This window comes from Kogia breviceps, chromosome 9, assembly GCF_026419965.1.
Source record: "Kogia breviceps isolate mKogBre1 chromosome 9, mKogBre1 haplotype 1, whole genome shotgun sequence".
Lineage (NCBI taxonomy): Eukaryota > Metazoa > Chordata > Mammalia > Artiodactyla > Physeteridae > Kogia > Kogia breviceps.
In genome coordinates, this window is record NC_081318.1 from 11,411,853 (window position 1) to 11,425,574 (window position 13,722).

General features: G+C 38.5%; 1 protein-coding gene across 4 annotated transcripts in view; it reads left to right on the top strand.

Annotated features, from left to right (window-relative positions):
- TCAF1 (TRPM8 channel associated factor 1) overlaps positions 1-13,722 on the top strand; it is a 43,860-nt gene that overhangs the window by 4,618 nt on the left and 25,520 nt on the right. The window contains exon 1 of one of the 4 annotated variants that reach the window (XM_059073474.2): positions 10,618-10,787. The exons of 2 other annotated variants lie outside the window; for them this stretch is intronic. The gene's annotated coding sequence lies outside the window, so the exon portion shown is untranslated. Of the gene's footprint in view, positions 1-10,617; positions 10,788-12,748; positions 12,885-13,722 lie in introns of those variants that run through there. One more of the 4 variants, XM_059073476.2, reaches the window with a different exon arrangement.

The window sequence follows — 13,722 nt, forward strand, 5'->3', positions numbered from 1 at the left end:
TCTAGTAAATGTTGCCTAGCTAATTTATAATTAATTCAGAGAATTATTATACCAATTCCTTTGGATTATTCAATCTAGCATTATATCCTAGCACATTGTCAGTTTTGTGTGCTTGAAAATAATGTGTAGTCTCTAATTATATAATGTCCTGTATATACCTTTAAAACAAGGGTGTTAATTATGCAATCCAGAGCTGCCATATCTTCACCAATTTTTATCAGCTTAAATTATCAATACAAAAATAGATACATTAAAATCTCTCACTATGATGGTGAAATTTGAAATTTCTCATTGTAGATCTGTTTATTTTTACTTTATATATTTTGAGCAATGTTATTAGGGAATTGGAATAAATTGAAAATTTTATCATAATGTAGGGATATAAAATATGGCTAAAATAAAATAAAATATTAATGCTTTTGTTTTGAATTCTTAATTTGTTCATATATCATCAAATCAAGAGTTTCTTGATTGGTGTTTACCTCATTTATCATTCTTTCATCCTTTCACTTTAAATCTTTCTAAATCTGTGTTTTAAATATATATGTCGAGGGCTTCCCTGGTGGCGCAGTGGTTGAGAATCCGCCTGCCGATGCAGGAGACACGGGTTCGTGCCCTGGTCCGGGAAGATCCCACATGCCGCGGAGAAACTAAGCCCGTGAGCCATGGCCGCTGAGCCTGTGCGTCCGGAGCCTGTGCTCCGCAACGGGAGAGGCCACAACAGTGAGAGGCCCGCATACCGCAAAAAAAAAAAAAAAAAAAAAAAAAAAAAAAAAATATATATATATATATATATATATATGTCGAATTTTGTCACAAGTCTTTCTGCATCTGTTGAGATGATTATGTGGTTTTTATTCTTCAATTTGTTAATGTGGTGTATCACACTGATTGATTTGTGGATATTGAAAAATCATTGCATACCTGGGATAAATCCCACTTGATCATGGTGTATTATCCTCTTAATGTATTCTTGGATTTGATCTGCTAGTATTTTGTTGAGGATTTTTATGTCTATGTTCATCAATGATATTGGCCTGTAATTTTCTTTTTTTGTGACACCTTTGTCTGGTTTTGGTATCAGGGTAATGGTGGCCTCATAGAATGAGTTTAGGAGTGTTCCTTCCTCTGCAATTTTTTGGAAGAGTTTCAGAAGGATAGGTGTTAACTCTTCTTTAAATGTTTGATAGAATTTGCCAAAAGCTTTTGACAAAATTCAACACCAATTTATGATGAAAACTCTCCAGAAAGTGGGCATAGAGAGAACATACCTCAACAAAATAAAGCCCATATATGACAAACCTACAGCCAACATCATACTCAGTGGTGAAAAGCTGAAAGCATTTCCTCTAAGATCAGAAACCAGGCAAGGATGTCCACTCTCACAACTTTTACTCAACATAGTTTTGGAAGTCCTAGCCACAGCAGTCAGAGAAGAAAAAGAAATAAAAGGGACCCAAATTGGAAAAGAAGAAGTAAAACTGTCACTGTTTGCAGATGACATGATACTATACCTAGAAAATCCTAAAGAAGTTACCAGAAAACTACTAGAGCTCATCAATGAATTTGGCAAAGTTACAGGATACAAAATTAATATACAGAAATCTGTTGCATTTCTATACACTAACAATGAAAGACTAGAAAGAGAAATTAAAAAAACAATCCCATTTACCATCTCATCAAAAAGAATAAAACACCTAGGGATAAACCTACCTAAGGAGGCAAGAGACCTGTATTCTAAAAACTATAAGACCCTGATGAAAGAAACTGAAGCTAACACAAACGGATGAAAAGATATACCATGTTCTTGGATTAGAAGAATCAATATTGTCAAAACGACTATACTACCCAAGGCAATCTACAGATGCAATGCAATTCCTATCAAATTACCACTGGCATTTTTCACAGAACTAGAACAAAAAAATTTTAATTTGAATGGAAACACAAAAGACCCTGAATAGCCAAAGCAATCTTAAGAAAGAAAGACAGAGCTGGAAGAATCAGGCTCCCTGACTTCAGGCTACAATACAAAGCTACAATCATCAAAACAGTGTGGTACTTTCACAAAAATAGAAATATACATCAATGGAACAGAATAGAAAGCCCAGAAATAAACCCATGCATCTATGGTCAATTAATCTATGACAAAGGAAGGAAGACTACACAGTGGAGAAAAGACAGTCCCTTCAATAAATGGTGCTGGGAAAACTGGACAGCTAAATGTGAAAGAATGAAATTAGAAAATTCTCTAAGACCATACACAAAAATAAACTCAAAATGGATTAAAGACCTAAATTTAAGAGCATATACTGTAAAACTCTTAGTGGAAAATGTAGGCAGAACACTCTCTGACATAAATCACAGATCTTTTTCAATCTGTCTCCTAGAGTAATGGAAATAAAAACAAAAATAAGCAAATGGGACCTAATAAAACTCAAAAGCTTTTACACAGCAAAGGAAACCATAAACAAAATGAAAAGACAGTCCACAGAATGGGAGAAGATATTTGCAAATGCTGCTACTGACAAGAGATTAATTTCCAAAATTTACAAACAGCCCACACAGCTTAATACCAAAAAACAAACAACCCAATCAAAAAATGGGCAGAAGGGCTTCCCTGGTGGCGCAGTGGTTGAGAATCCGCCTGCCGATGCAGGAGACACGGGTTCGTGCCCGGGTCCGGGAAGATCCCACATGCCGCGGAGCGGCTGGGCCCGTGAGCCATGGCCTCTGAGCCTGTGCGTCGGGAGCCTGTGCTCCGCAACGGGAGAGGCCACAACAGTGAGAGGCCCGCGTACCACAAAAAAAAAAAAAAAAAAAAAAAAAAAAAGGGCAGAAGACCTAAATAGATATTTCTCAAAAAAAGACATACAGATGGCCAACAGGCACATGAAGATGCTCAACACCACTGATTATTAGAGAAATGCAAATCAAAACTACAATGAGATATCACCTCACACCAGTCAGAATGGCCATCATAAAAAAGTCTACAAACAATAACTGCTGGAGAGGGTGTGGAGAAAAGAGAACCCTTCTATGCTGTTGGTGGGAATGTAAATTGGTATAGGCACTATGGAGAACAGTATGGAAATTCCTTAAAAAACTAAAACTAGAGTACCATATGATCCAGTAATCTCACTCCTGGGCATATATCCAGAGAAAACCATGGTTTGAAAGGATACATGCACCCCAGTGTTCATTGCAGCACTGTTCACAATAGCCAAGACATGGAAACAGCCTAAATGTCCATCGACAAATGAATGGATGGAGATGTAGTACACATATACAATTGAATATTACTCAACCATTAAAAAGAATGAAATAATGCCATTTGCGGCAACATGGATGGACATGGAGATTACCATAGTAAGTGAAGTAGGTCAGACAGAAAGACAGATATCTTGTGATATTGCTTATATGTGGAATCTTTTTAAAAAAGATACAAATGAAAATATTTGCAAAACAGAACAGACTCACAGAAAACAAATTTATGGGGAAAGGTTGTGGGGAGGGATAGATTGGGAGTTTGGGATTGACATATACACACTACTGTATTTTAAATAGATAAGCAACAGGGACCTACTGTATAGCACAGGGAACTCTGCTCAATATTCTGTAATAACCTAAATGGGAAAAGAATAGGTATATGTATATGTATAACTAAATCACTTTGCTGTACACCTGAAACTAACACAACACTGTAAATCAGCTATAGTCCAATGTAAACTAAAAATTTTTTAAAGAAATAAAAACCACAATGAGATACCAGTACATAAAAAAGCATATGTCATAAACTTATGTGTATTTTTTTAAATCCTAGATTTTTAAATTTTTTGTTAGACAATTTATAACTTATCATTGAATAATTTAATCCAGTTATATTTACTGTGATTAGTAATACAGTTGCATTTATTTTTACCATCTTATATTTGCTTTTAATTTTTTCTGCTTTATCTGTCTCTTTCATCCCTAACCACTCTTTCTTTTTTCTCTTTTATTCCCCATTTCACTCCTTCTCTTATTTGGAAGTTACATGTTCTAATGTTTTAGGTCAAATGTTTTAGCAGTAATTCTAGTAGTATAGCATACTTAACTCATAACATTTATTGAAGTATAATTGAGAAATAAAACTTGCATATATCTAAGGTGTACAATGTGATGTTTAGATATACGTATACATTGTGAAATGATTACCACAATCAAGCTAATTAACATATTGATCACCTTGCATAGTTTACCATTTTTTGGTAAGAACAATTGAGATATACTATCTTAGCAAATTTCAAGTATATAATACAATATTGTTAACGACAATCATTGTGCTATACATTAGCGCTCCAGAACTTATTCAGCCTGCATATCTGAAACTTTGCAACCTTTGCTCAATATTTCCCCATTTCCAACCTCTCCCCAGCTCCTAGTAACGACCATGCTACTCTCTGCTTCCGTAAGTTCAACTTTTTTAGATTCCACATATAAGTGAAGTTGTACAGTATTTGTCTTTCTCTTTCTGAATTATTTCAAAACTTAGCATAATGCCTTGAGGTTCATCCATGTTGTCACAAATGGCAGGATTTCCTTCTTTTTAATGGCTAAATAAATTCCATTGTGTATATATGCCACAATTTCTTTATTTATTAATCCATTTGTTAGTCACTTAGGTTGTTCCCATATCTTGGCTACTGTGAATAATGCTGCAGTGAACATGGCAGTGCAGATATGATTTCCAGTTACTGATTTCATGTCCTTTGAATATATACCCAGAACTAGGATTGTTAGATAATATGGTAGTTCTAATTTTAATTTTTTGATGAATCTCTATACTGTTTTCTATAATGACTGTACAAATTACATTCACATCAACAATGTGCAAGGGTTTCCTTTTCTCCACATCCTCACCAACACTTGTTATTTTTTCTCTTTTTCATATTAGCCCTTCTAACAGGTGTGAAGTGATATCTTGTGGCTTAGATTTGCATTTCCATGATGATTAGTGGATTTGAGTACTTTCCCATATACCTGCTGGCCATTTGTATATCTTCTTTTGTGAAATGTCTATTCAGGTCCTTTGCTTATTTTTAATTGGATTATTTGTTTTCTTGCTATTGAGTTGTTTGAGTTCCTCATATATTTTGGATATTATTAACTCCTTATTGGATATACGGTTTGTAAATATTTTCTCCCATTCTGTGGGTTGTCCCTTTACTCTGTTGTTTCCTTCCCTGTGCAGACACTTTAGTTCGATATAGCCCCACTTGTTTATTTTTGCTTTTATTGCATGTGTTTTGGGGGTCATATCCAAAAATTTATTTCCCAGCCCAATGTTAAGTTTTTTTCCAGTGTTTTCTTCTAGTAGCTTTACAGTTTCAGATCTTATGTTTAAGTATTTAATGCATTTTGAATTGTTTTTTGTATATGGTATGAGGGAAGAATTCAGTTTCATTTTTCTGCATGTGGATATCCAGTTATTCCAACACCATTTATTGAAGACACTATCCTTTCCCCGTTGTGTGTGCTTTGCACATTTGTCAGAGATCAGTTGAATGTATGGTTACAGGATATAAAGTCAACTTACGAAAATCAGTTGTGTTTCTATACACTAACAGCAATTTAGCAATTTCCTAAAAGGGAAATTTTAAAAAAGAATCCCATTTACAATAGCATCAAAAACAATAAATACTTAGGAACCAATTTAACCAAGAAGGTAAAAGACTTGTACACTGAAAACTATAAAACATTGATGAAAGTAACTGAAGACACAAATTAAAAGACATTCTGTTCATGGATTGGAAGAAGTAATAATGCTGAATTGTCTCTGCAAATTTATATATAGAAAAGCTTAATAAAAGAAGTTAGTCATCTGCAAACAGAGATATCTGCAAACAAAGACAATTTAACTTCTTTCTTTCCATTTTGGATGGCATTTTTTTCTTCTTGCCTCATTGCTCTGGCTAGAACTTTCAGTACTATGTTGAAAAAAAGTGAAAGGGGGACCCCTTGTCTTGTCCCTGATCCTAGAGGAGAAGCTTTCAGCCTTCACTCTTGAGTGTGATGTTAACTGTAGGCTTGCCATATGTGGCCTTTATTATGTTGAGGTACATTCTTTCTATATCCAATTTGTTGACAATTTTTTGTCATGGAAGGGAGTTGTATTTTGTCAAATGCTTTTTCTGCATCTGCTGAGATGATTTTATCCTTCATTTTGTTAATGTGGTAGCACATTTATTGATTTGCAAATGTTGAACCATCCTTGCATCCCTGGAACAAATCCCACCTGATCATGGTGTATGATTCTTTTAATGTACTGTTGAATTCACTTTGGTAATATTTTGTTGAGGTATTTTGCATCTATATCCATCAGAGATGTTGGTCTATAATTTCCTTTCTTATAGTCTCCTTGTCTGACTTTGGTGTCAGGGTATGGGTAAGGCTCAAACAATGCAATAAATTTAAAACCGTTTATCTTCATTAACCCCCATCTTGCAGCTATACTATTGTTACTGTATATTTATTATGCTTTTATATCCCACAAGACGTATTTGTTTATTTAAATATCAATATTGATATTTGCCCAGGTATTTACTCTTTCTGGTATTCTCAATTCCCTCCTATAGTTATGTACTCCCATCTGGGATCATTTTTCTTAATTTTGAAGTACTGCTTTTTATTCTGTAATGCTAGTAAATTCTCTCAGCTTTTGTTTATCTAAAATTGTCTTTATTTTGCCTTCATTTTTTGAGGGATATTTTTGTTGTGCATAGAGTTTTAGGTTGGCAGATTGTCTTCTTTTTTTTTTTTAACCAATACCACTGTGTTCTGGTTTCTATCATTTTCTTTTGAAAAGCCAGATGTATTATTGTTCCTCTAAATGGAAAGTAGCCTTTATTTCTCACTGGCTTTCAGATTTCCTCTCTGAATTTGTTTCTTAGAATTTGACTATAATGTGCCTAGGTGTAGTTTTCTTTGTATTTATTCTGCTTAGGGAATTAGGAGGTTTTTTTTTTAATTTGAGTTTTGATGTTTTTCATTTCTTGAGAATTTTCAGTCATTAATTATTAGCATATTGCTTCTGTTTCACTCTCCTCTTCTGGGAGTCTGATTACACATATGTCAAGACCTTTTATTATGTCTCATGATTCTTATTATAGTTTTACTGTATCCTTTCATCTCCTTATGCATCCTTTCTTTCCTCTGTGTGTTATTTTTAGATACTTTCTACTGATTCTTGTTGCAGTTCATCAATTCTTTGGTCATTTGTGTCTAATATGGTATTACAACCAACTACTGAATTCCTGATTTCAATGATTATGTTTTATTTCTAAACTTTCCATTTTAATATTTTATGTTTTTATTCTATACTGCAATTTTCGAACCTGTTTCTTTTATTTTTGAACACATTAATCACAGTTATTTTAAAATCAGTCCCTGTCTAAGAACTCAAATGTCTGAACCACTTGTCTGTTTCTATTTTTTGTTGTTTCTCTTGAGTTCTTGATAATTCATCCTTATTTTTAACCTCTTTCTAAATTTTTGATTGGATGCAGGACATCATGAATGAAAAATCATAAAGTTCTGATTGATGTTATTGTTTATCAAAGAGGATTTTTCTGGGGTGGGGAACAGATAAAGTACCAGCAGATTACTTTAATACTATCAGAGATTAGCTTTAAGCTTTCTTAGAACTGGTCCCTTTCAGGTTTTTCCTTTATCCAAGAGCATAGACCCTACTTCTCAGGCATTATTTTTATTCATATGCCATGGTTTTTCTCATGTCTCAACTGAAAGCAGATAGTGTTGATAAAAATCAGTTACTTTGGTGGGACTTGACCTCCATATTTCCATAACAGTACAGCTACTGAAATGACTGCTCAATTGATTGGCATCTTAGCCATTATTTTCTGCAAGTTTTTTGGGTCTCTCCCTGTGCATGCATAGCTTAGGAGTCAGCCAGTGACTTAAGGGGAATTTGTACATAGATTTTTAGATTCACTTCTATGAGGTTTTGTCTTGTCTGAAATTTCACTCCTTTGAGTTTTAACTGGTTTGGTAATCTTGAACCAGTAAGGCTGACACTTCCTGCTTGGCCTCTGTTATCCTGCACTGTGAACTGGAAAATGCCCTAAAAGAAAAAGCCACAGTGACTGTGCAGTTCATGTCATGTGTTTTCCTTCCCTCAGAATTGTAGCTTCTCTCATCCTGCTTATATTGTTTGCTCTTCAAAGTCTTCCTTTTTTTCCTACATTTTATCCAACTTTTATTGCTGTTTTTAGTGGAAGCATTGTTCTAAACAAGGTATTTTCTCAATGACAGAATTGGAAGTCTCTCACCATTTTGTCTTACATCTCAGATTATTTATCTAAGATTATTTTATTTCTTCTTGAGATACATCCTTTAGAATTTCTGTTAAAGCAGACCTTTTGATAATAAATTCTCAATATTTGTGGGTCTGAAAGTAACATTTAAGACTCTTATAATAGAAAGTAGGGGACTTCCCTGGCGGTCCAGTGGTTAAGACTCTGTGCTTCCAATGCAGGGGGCGCAGCTTCCATCCCTGGTGGGGTAACTAAGATCCCACATGCCTCAGTGTAACCAAAAAATAAAAAGTAGTTTAAAGAAAGTAGTGCTGGGGTGGCACTAGGGATGAGAAAGCAGTGAGTGTAGCTTTTGGGTCACTTGCAGACTATTAAGGATGGTGCTGCTTTGAACATTCTAGTACATGTCTTTTGGTGACGTGTGTATGCATTTCTGTTGGATATATACTTAAGAGTGTTATTACTGAATAGTTTTATTTTTTATTTCAAAATAACTTTTGTAATATTTTAAAAATACAAAATATCTAAAGAAAAAATTACTAGTCAACGCTTCCCACTTCCTGAGGTAGCCAAATATATCCTTACTTTTCCTGTTAGATAAACAGAAACATACAAAAGTAGGATCATTAATTTTTCACTGAAAATATATGTTGAGAGCATTCCTCAAGGTTTGACTTGAGCTCATCTTTTTAAAAACTGCATAACATTTTGTAGTATGGACTGTTAATAACTTCTTCATTCATTCCTATGTTGCTGAGTATCTACAGAACTTAGTATCTCAAAAGTTATTTCAGTGCTTTCAGGATTTCATGGCAGTCTCTATTACTCAGGGCAGAAACTGGAAAGTAAAACAGAACCTCTACAGGAAGTAGAAATAAGAAAAAGGATACAGGATTTATAACTGAGCTAGTAGGGTAGAGTCTGAAACAGAGAAAGAAAGGATAGAACCAGTTGAAATTTGGGGAGACATAGAAAACAAAAGGCTTAAGGAAGAAAATTATAAAAGAGCACGAAGATGAGGAGAAAACTTACAATACAGAAAATTTGTAATTTGGTCAGTTTTCTATGTCACGATCCTATTTGTTTCATAAAGGAGTGATCCTAGGATTGCTTTCCTCACCCCACAGTCATGTCTTGTGCATTCAACCATCAGTTGGACATCATGGAGCACCTGTTTACGGCCACATGAAGTGGAGAATCTGGAGAAGAATGAAAGAGTTCTTGGCTTGTGCTTACTTTAGGTTTGGGGAGTTGTAATGAAACCCTGAAGTAGCACAAGGTGTGGTACTCTATCCACTTTACCTTGAATCCACATTCCTGTGGAAGGTCCAGCCTGGACACTGTTTTGTGCTAGGGGAGAAAGCTTTAAAATTGTCTCTTCCTGAGGATAGTATGGTCTGGGGACATCTCCTTAGATACCCAGGGTGATGATGGGTGAGGGGTGCGGAAACAGGACAGTATACAGAGGTCCCACAGATCTTGTAGGCCTTTGGGGCCAGCCATAAAAAGGGGCTGTGGTTTTCACCCTGGTTTCTAATGTTGAGCTCACCAAGCTAGACGAGCAGACACCTGATTCAAGACAATACGTGGTCAGGCATAAAGCCAGATCCTGGCTCAAAAGTCAAGTGATGCATCCCACTCTTTCTTGATTAAAATGAGTCAGGACTAGGAACGAAATTCAAGAAACCCATACACAGGGAGAAATCATATTTATAGAAGGGTCACTACCGGCTGCTTGAGCAAGGATATTTTATCTTAGTTGATTAAATTTATCTCTTTTTATCACAAAATAATTTATATTACCGTTGAAACGTTAATGAGGTGTATGAAGAAAAAATACAAGTAATCTCTTTACTGTCCGATTCTTATAGTTTGATGTGTGTCATAAAATTTGTGTTTATATAAGCATATAAAAATATTTTTAAATTTATTTGTACAAAAATGCAAAATCTCCGTTTTACTACCACGTTAAATGTTTATTAAAAAATATAAATATAGCCAAACTCCTGGCAAATATATATAGATTTAACACATCCTTGGAAATAGTTGTATTATTTTATATAAAGAACTATCACTATCCACCAACTCGTTTGCTGGTAAATAGTCTCACGGATTTCTTTTTCCGCAAACTGCCCTGCAGCACTGCCAAGGCGGGGGGCTGGGGTTCTCCGTCCTGGATTTGCTGGGGGAGAAACTGACACATCTGCGCGCAGAAACTGACACAAAGCGGGGCCTCTGCGGTTTGGGGGCTGCCGGCCAGGCTCCGCCCCCACCGCTGCGTCAGCCAATCAGCTCCCTGGACGGCCGCCTTCTCCCTCCCCCACCCCCGCCGCCGCTCACCTCTACCCGCAGCGTCCACCACCACCTCCACCAATTTTCAAATCCCGGGTTGTGTACCCCTTCTCCTTGTCACGTCTCTGCAGAGGAGTCCCTTCCCCCTTTGAAGTAGCGGGTGTGGATATTGCTGGACTACGGGTGAGTCTTGTACAAAGATGGTTTCTGGGACCAGAGCAGGCCACGGAGCACCAACAGAGTTCCCTGCGGCCGGGCTGGGAGAGGGAGGGACGCGGCCAGGGTCCCAGGGGAGTGGGCCCAGCGGGACTGGGAAAGTGGTCGGGTTTTTGGTCTGAGACCAGTTGGGCCTAAGGAGGCAGATGTCTTTCAAAGAGGATTCCCTGCGGTTTGTCCGTGTCTGTTTCTGGCTCTGCTTTTTCTTCTACCAGTCTGGCTTTTATTTCTTTAGTTCTGTATTTCTTCTCCTCCAGGAAGGTAACCATCAAAAGTCTAATGCATTCTTGCCCTTTCTAAACATTTTTCATAATAAAATCTTTCAAAGCTACAGATAAGTACAGAAAATAATATAACAGATTTATCAGATGTTGACATTTTATCACCTTTCCTTCAGCTCCCTCTCTCTCAGCGTCACTCCCTCTCTCTCCCTCTGTATGTGTCTCTCCTTTTTAAGAAACAAAATCTGACATTTAAAACCTTTTCCCCACCAAGTCTCATGCCACCATCCTGAGAGGTAAGTTAGGTTGTATCCCTCCCATGTATATTTTTGCCATATTATTTATTTTTTTGTATGCAGTATATGCATTTTTGTTTTGAATTTTAAATTTTTCATGAAACAATGTTTCAGGTTTTACCTTGGTGCTACTAGTCTTAGCATTTCAGACCCAAAAGGGTCTTAACAAGCAAGTCACCAGCCCTCTTTGTTTAGAAGAGGACCCTGACCCCTGGAGAAGATAAAAGACATCCTCGCCATCACTCCTTCACTGAGCAGGATCCTGAACTCAGGTCCTCTTGATTTCTGCTCCTGGCATTTCCTCTATGTAAACCCTGCCAGTGAGCTCACCTGCCCACATGCTCCTATTGAATATCGTTCATATGATTCAATTTGGGGAAAGAGGATTGAAGGGAGATGAAGAAAGGAAATATGACTTGGATTTGGACCCAAATCCTAGTCAAGATGAAAAAGTATGCATTTTCTTGAAACATATTTATTAAATTTTAGGATGACTGGAATATTTATTTTATTTAACAAGCAGTCATACAGTCTTACTGTATATGCCAGACATTGATCTAAGAACTTTGTATTCACTCACCAGGCTTAAGCCGAGGCACAGAGGAATTAAGTAACTTGTGCAAAGTCACTCAGCCCGTAAAGTATAGCACTAAGATCTGAATCCAGGTTATCTGGTGACAGTCTGAGTTCCTAACCATTATCCTGCATTATACTACCGTAGCACCAGAGCTAGGTGAAGTCACCACACAAAGTAGGAACTTGCAGTTCAGAGAAGGGAGGAGCAACTGTCAACTGGTCATCAGAAAGGACTTTAGGAAAGAAAGAGGATTTGAAAAGTACACAGAAGAATAAATTTTAGCTACCTATTGTTTGCTTGAAATATATTCTTATTTTTAATTTACGAAACAACACAAATAACAGTGCAAATGATGCAGCGCTATATAAAAGTTGCCCTGCGCTCTTCCTCAAATTAAACAAATTAGCAGGTAGAGTAGAGATGTAGCTATCCTTTCACCCACCATAATACAAATATATGGAGGCATGCTTTTTATTATAAAAATGAAAGCATATTCAACAATTTCTACAATTTTTATTTTCCCCTAGGCAATGTGTCAAGTACATTCCTCCAACGAAATGGAGATCTAACCTCTTCATGAGAATTGAATAATACTCTGTAGACTGTGTCCTGTGGTTTGTTCAGCCATTTCCTTTACTAATGACTAGTCAGAGAAGTTTTGTCTTTAATTAGACGGCCGTCCCCACTGCCAGAATGGGGGCCACCGCAATGCCGAGCCGACAGGGCCGGCGACACAAAGAAGTGCTGTCCCCTGCCCAGCGCCGCCCCTCGGGGTCGCGGTCCCGCCCAGGAGGAGAAGCGGGGAGGAGGAGACTAGCCCGGAACCCCACCCCCACCCTTGCTCCGTCTCCGCCCAGCTCGCTCACCCTGCGCCGCTTGCAGGGACGCCCCTTCCCCGCAGAACCTTGCGTCTCCCTGTCCCCAGCCCTCCTTCTTCCAGCTGCCGCCTTGGAGGTTGCAGGGCGACCTGGTGAGTGGCCCTCTCCGAATGCCCCGCAGGCTGGACCCGGGGCGGGTGGCCGTGGACTTTGCTCGGGTAGGGAGAGGGCGGTGCCGGAGGCCGAGGGGGCGCGAGGTGGGCGCCGGCGGACCTGCCGGCCCCGTTGAGCGGCAGGGTTGCCGGTCCCAGATAGGGGCACAGCCCCTGGCCGTTGTGTCCGCCTTCCTGAGAGATTGTTCTGTGTTTTCCGGCTCAGCATCCCTCCTGCCGCATTGCTCCCCCTCTCGGGGCTCTAACATCTGATGTTTAATTGCTTTGTGTTGTCGAGTTACGCACAAACATGGCCTAGAGAAACAGCATCTAACTCGCAGGTTTATCGGGGAGACTGCCGTAGCCCAGGGAGGTGGCAGGGCTTGCTCAGGGTCACACAGGGAGCTGGTGATGGATCATCACTTCTGCCCTACTGCCCTTTGATCTTTGCAAACACTCTCTGGGACTGAGATCCCTCGCTCACTTGCATTGCCCCCACGGAGACTAGGGGATGTGTGTGTGTGTGTGTGTGTGTGTGTGTGTGTGTGTGTGTGTGTGTGTCTAAGAGGGGCCGATGGTGTGTGTGTGTGTGTGTGTGTGAGAGAGAGAGAGACTAGGGGATGTGTGTGTGTGTGTGTGTCTAAGAGGGGCCGATGGTGTGTGTGTGTGTGTGTGTGTGTGTGTGTGTGTGTGTGAGAGAGAGAGAGAGAGAGAGAGAGAGAGACTAGGGGATGTGTGTGTGTGTGTGTGTGTGTGTGTGTGTGTGTGTCTAAGAGGGGCCGGTGGTCTGTGGACCTCCAACCCACCCAGACCTCCGTGCCAGCGGGCCTGGAGAATT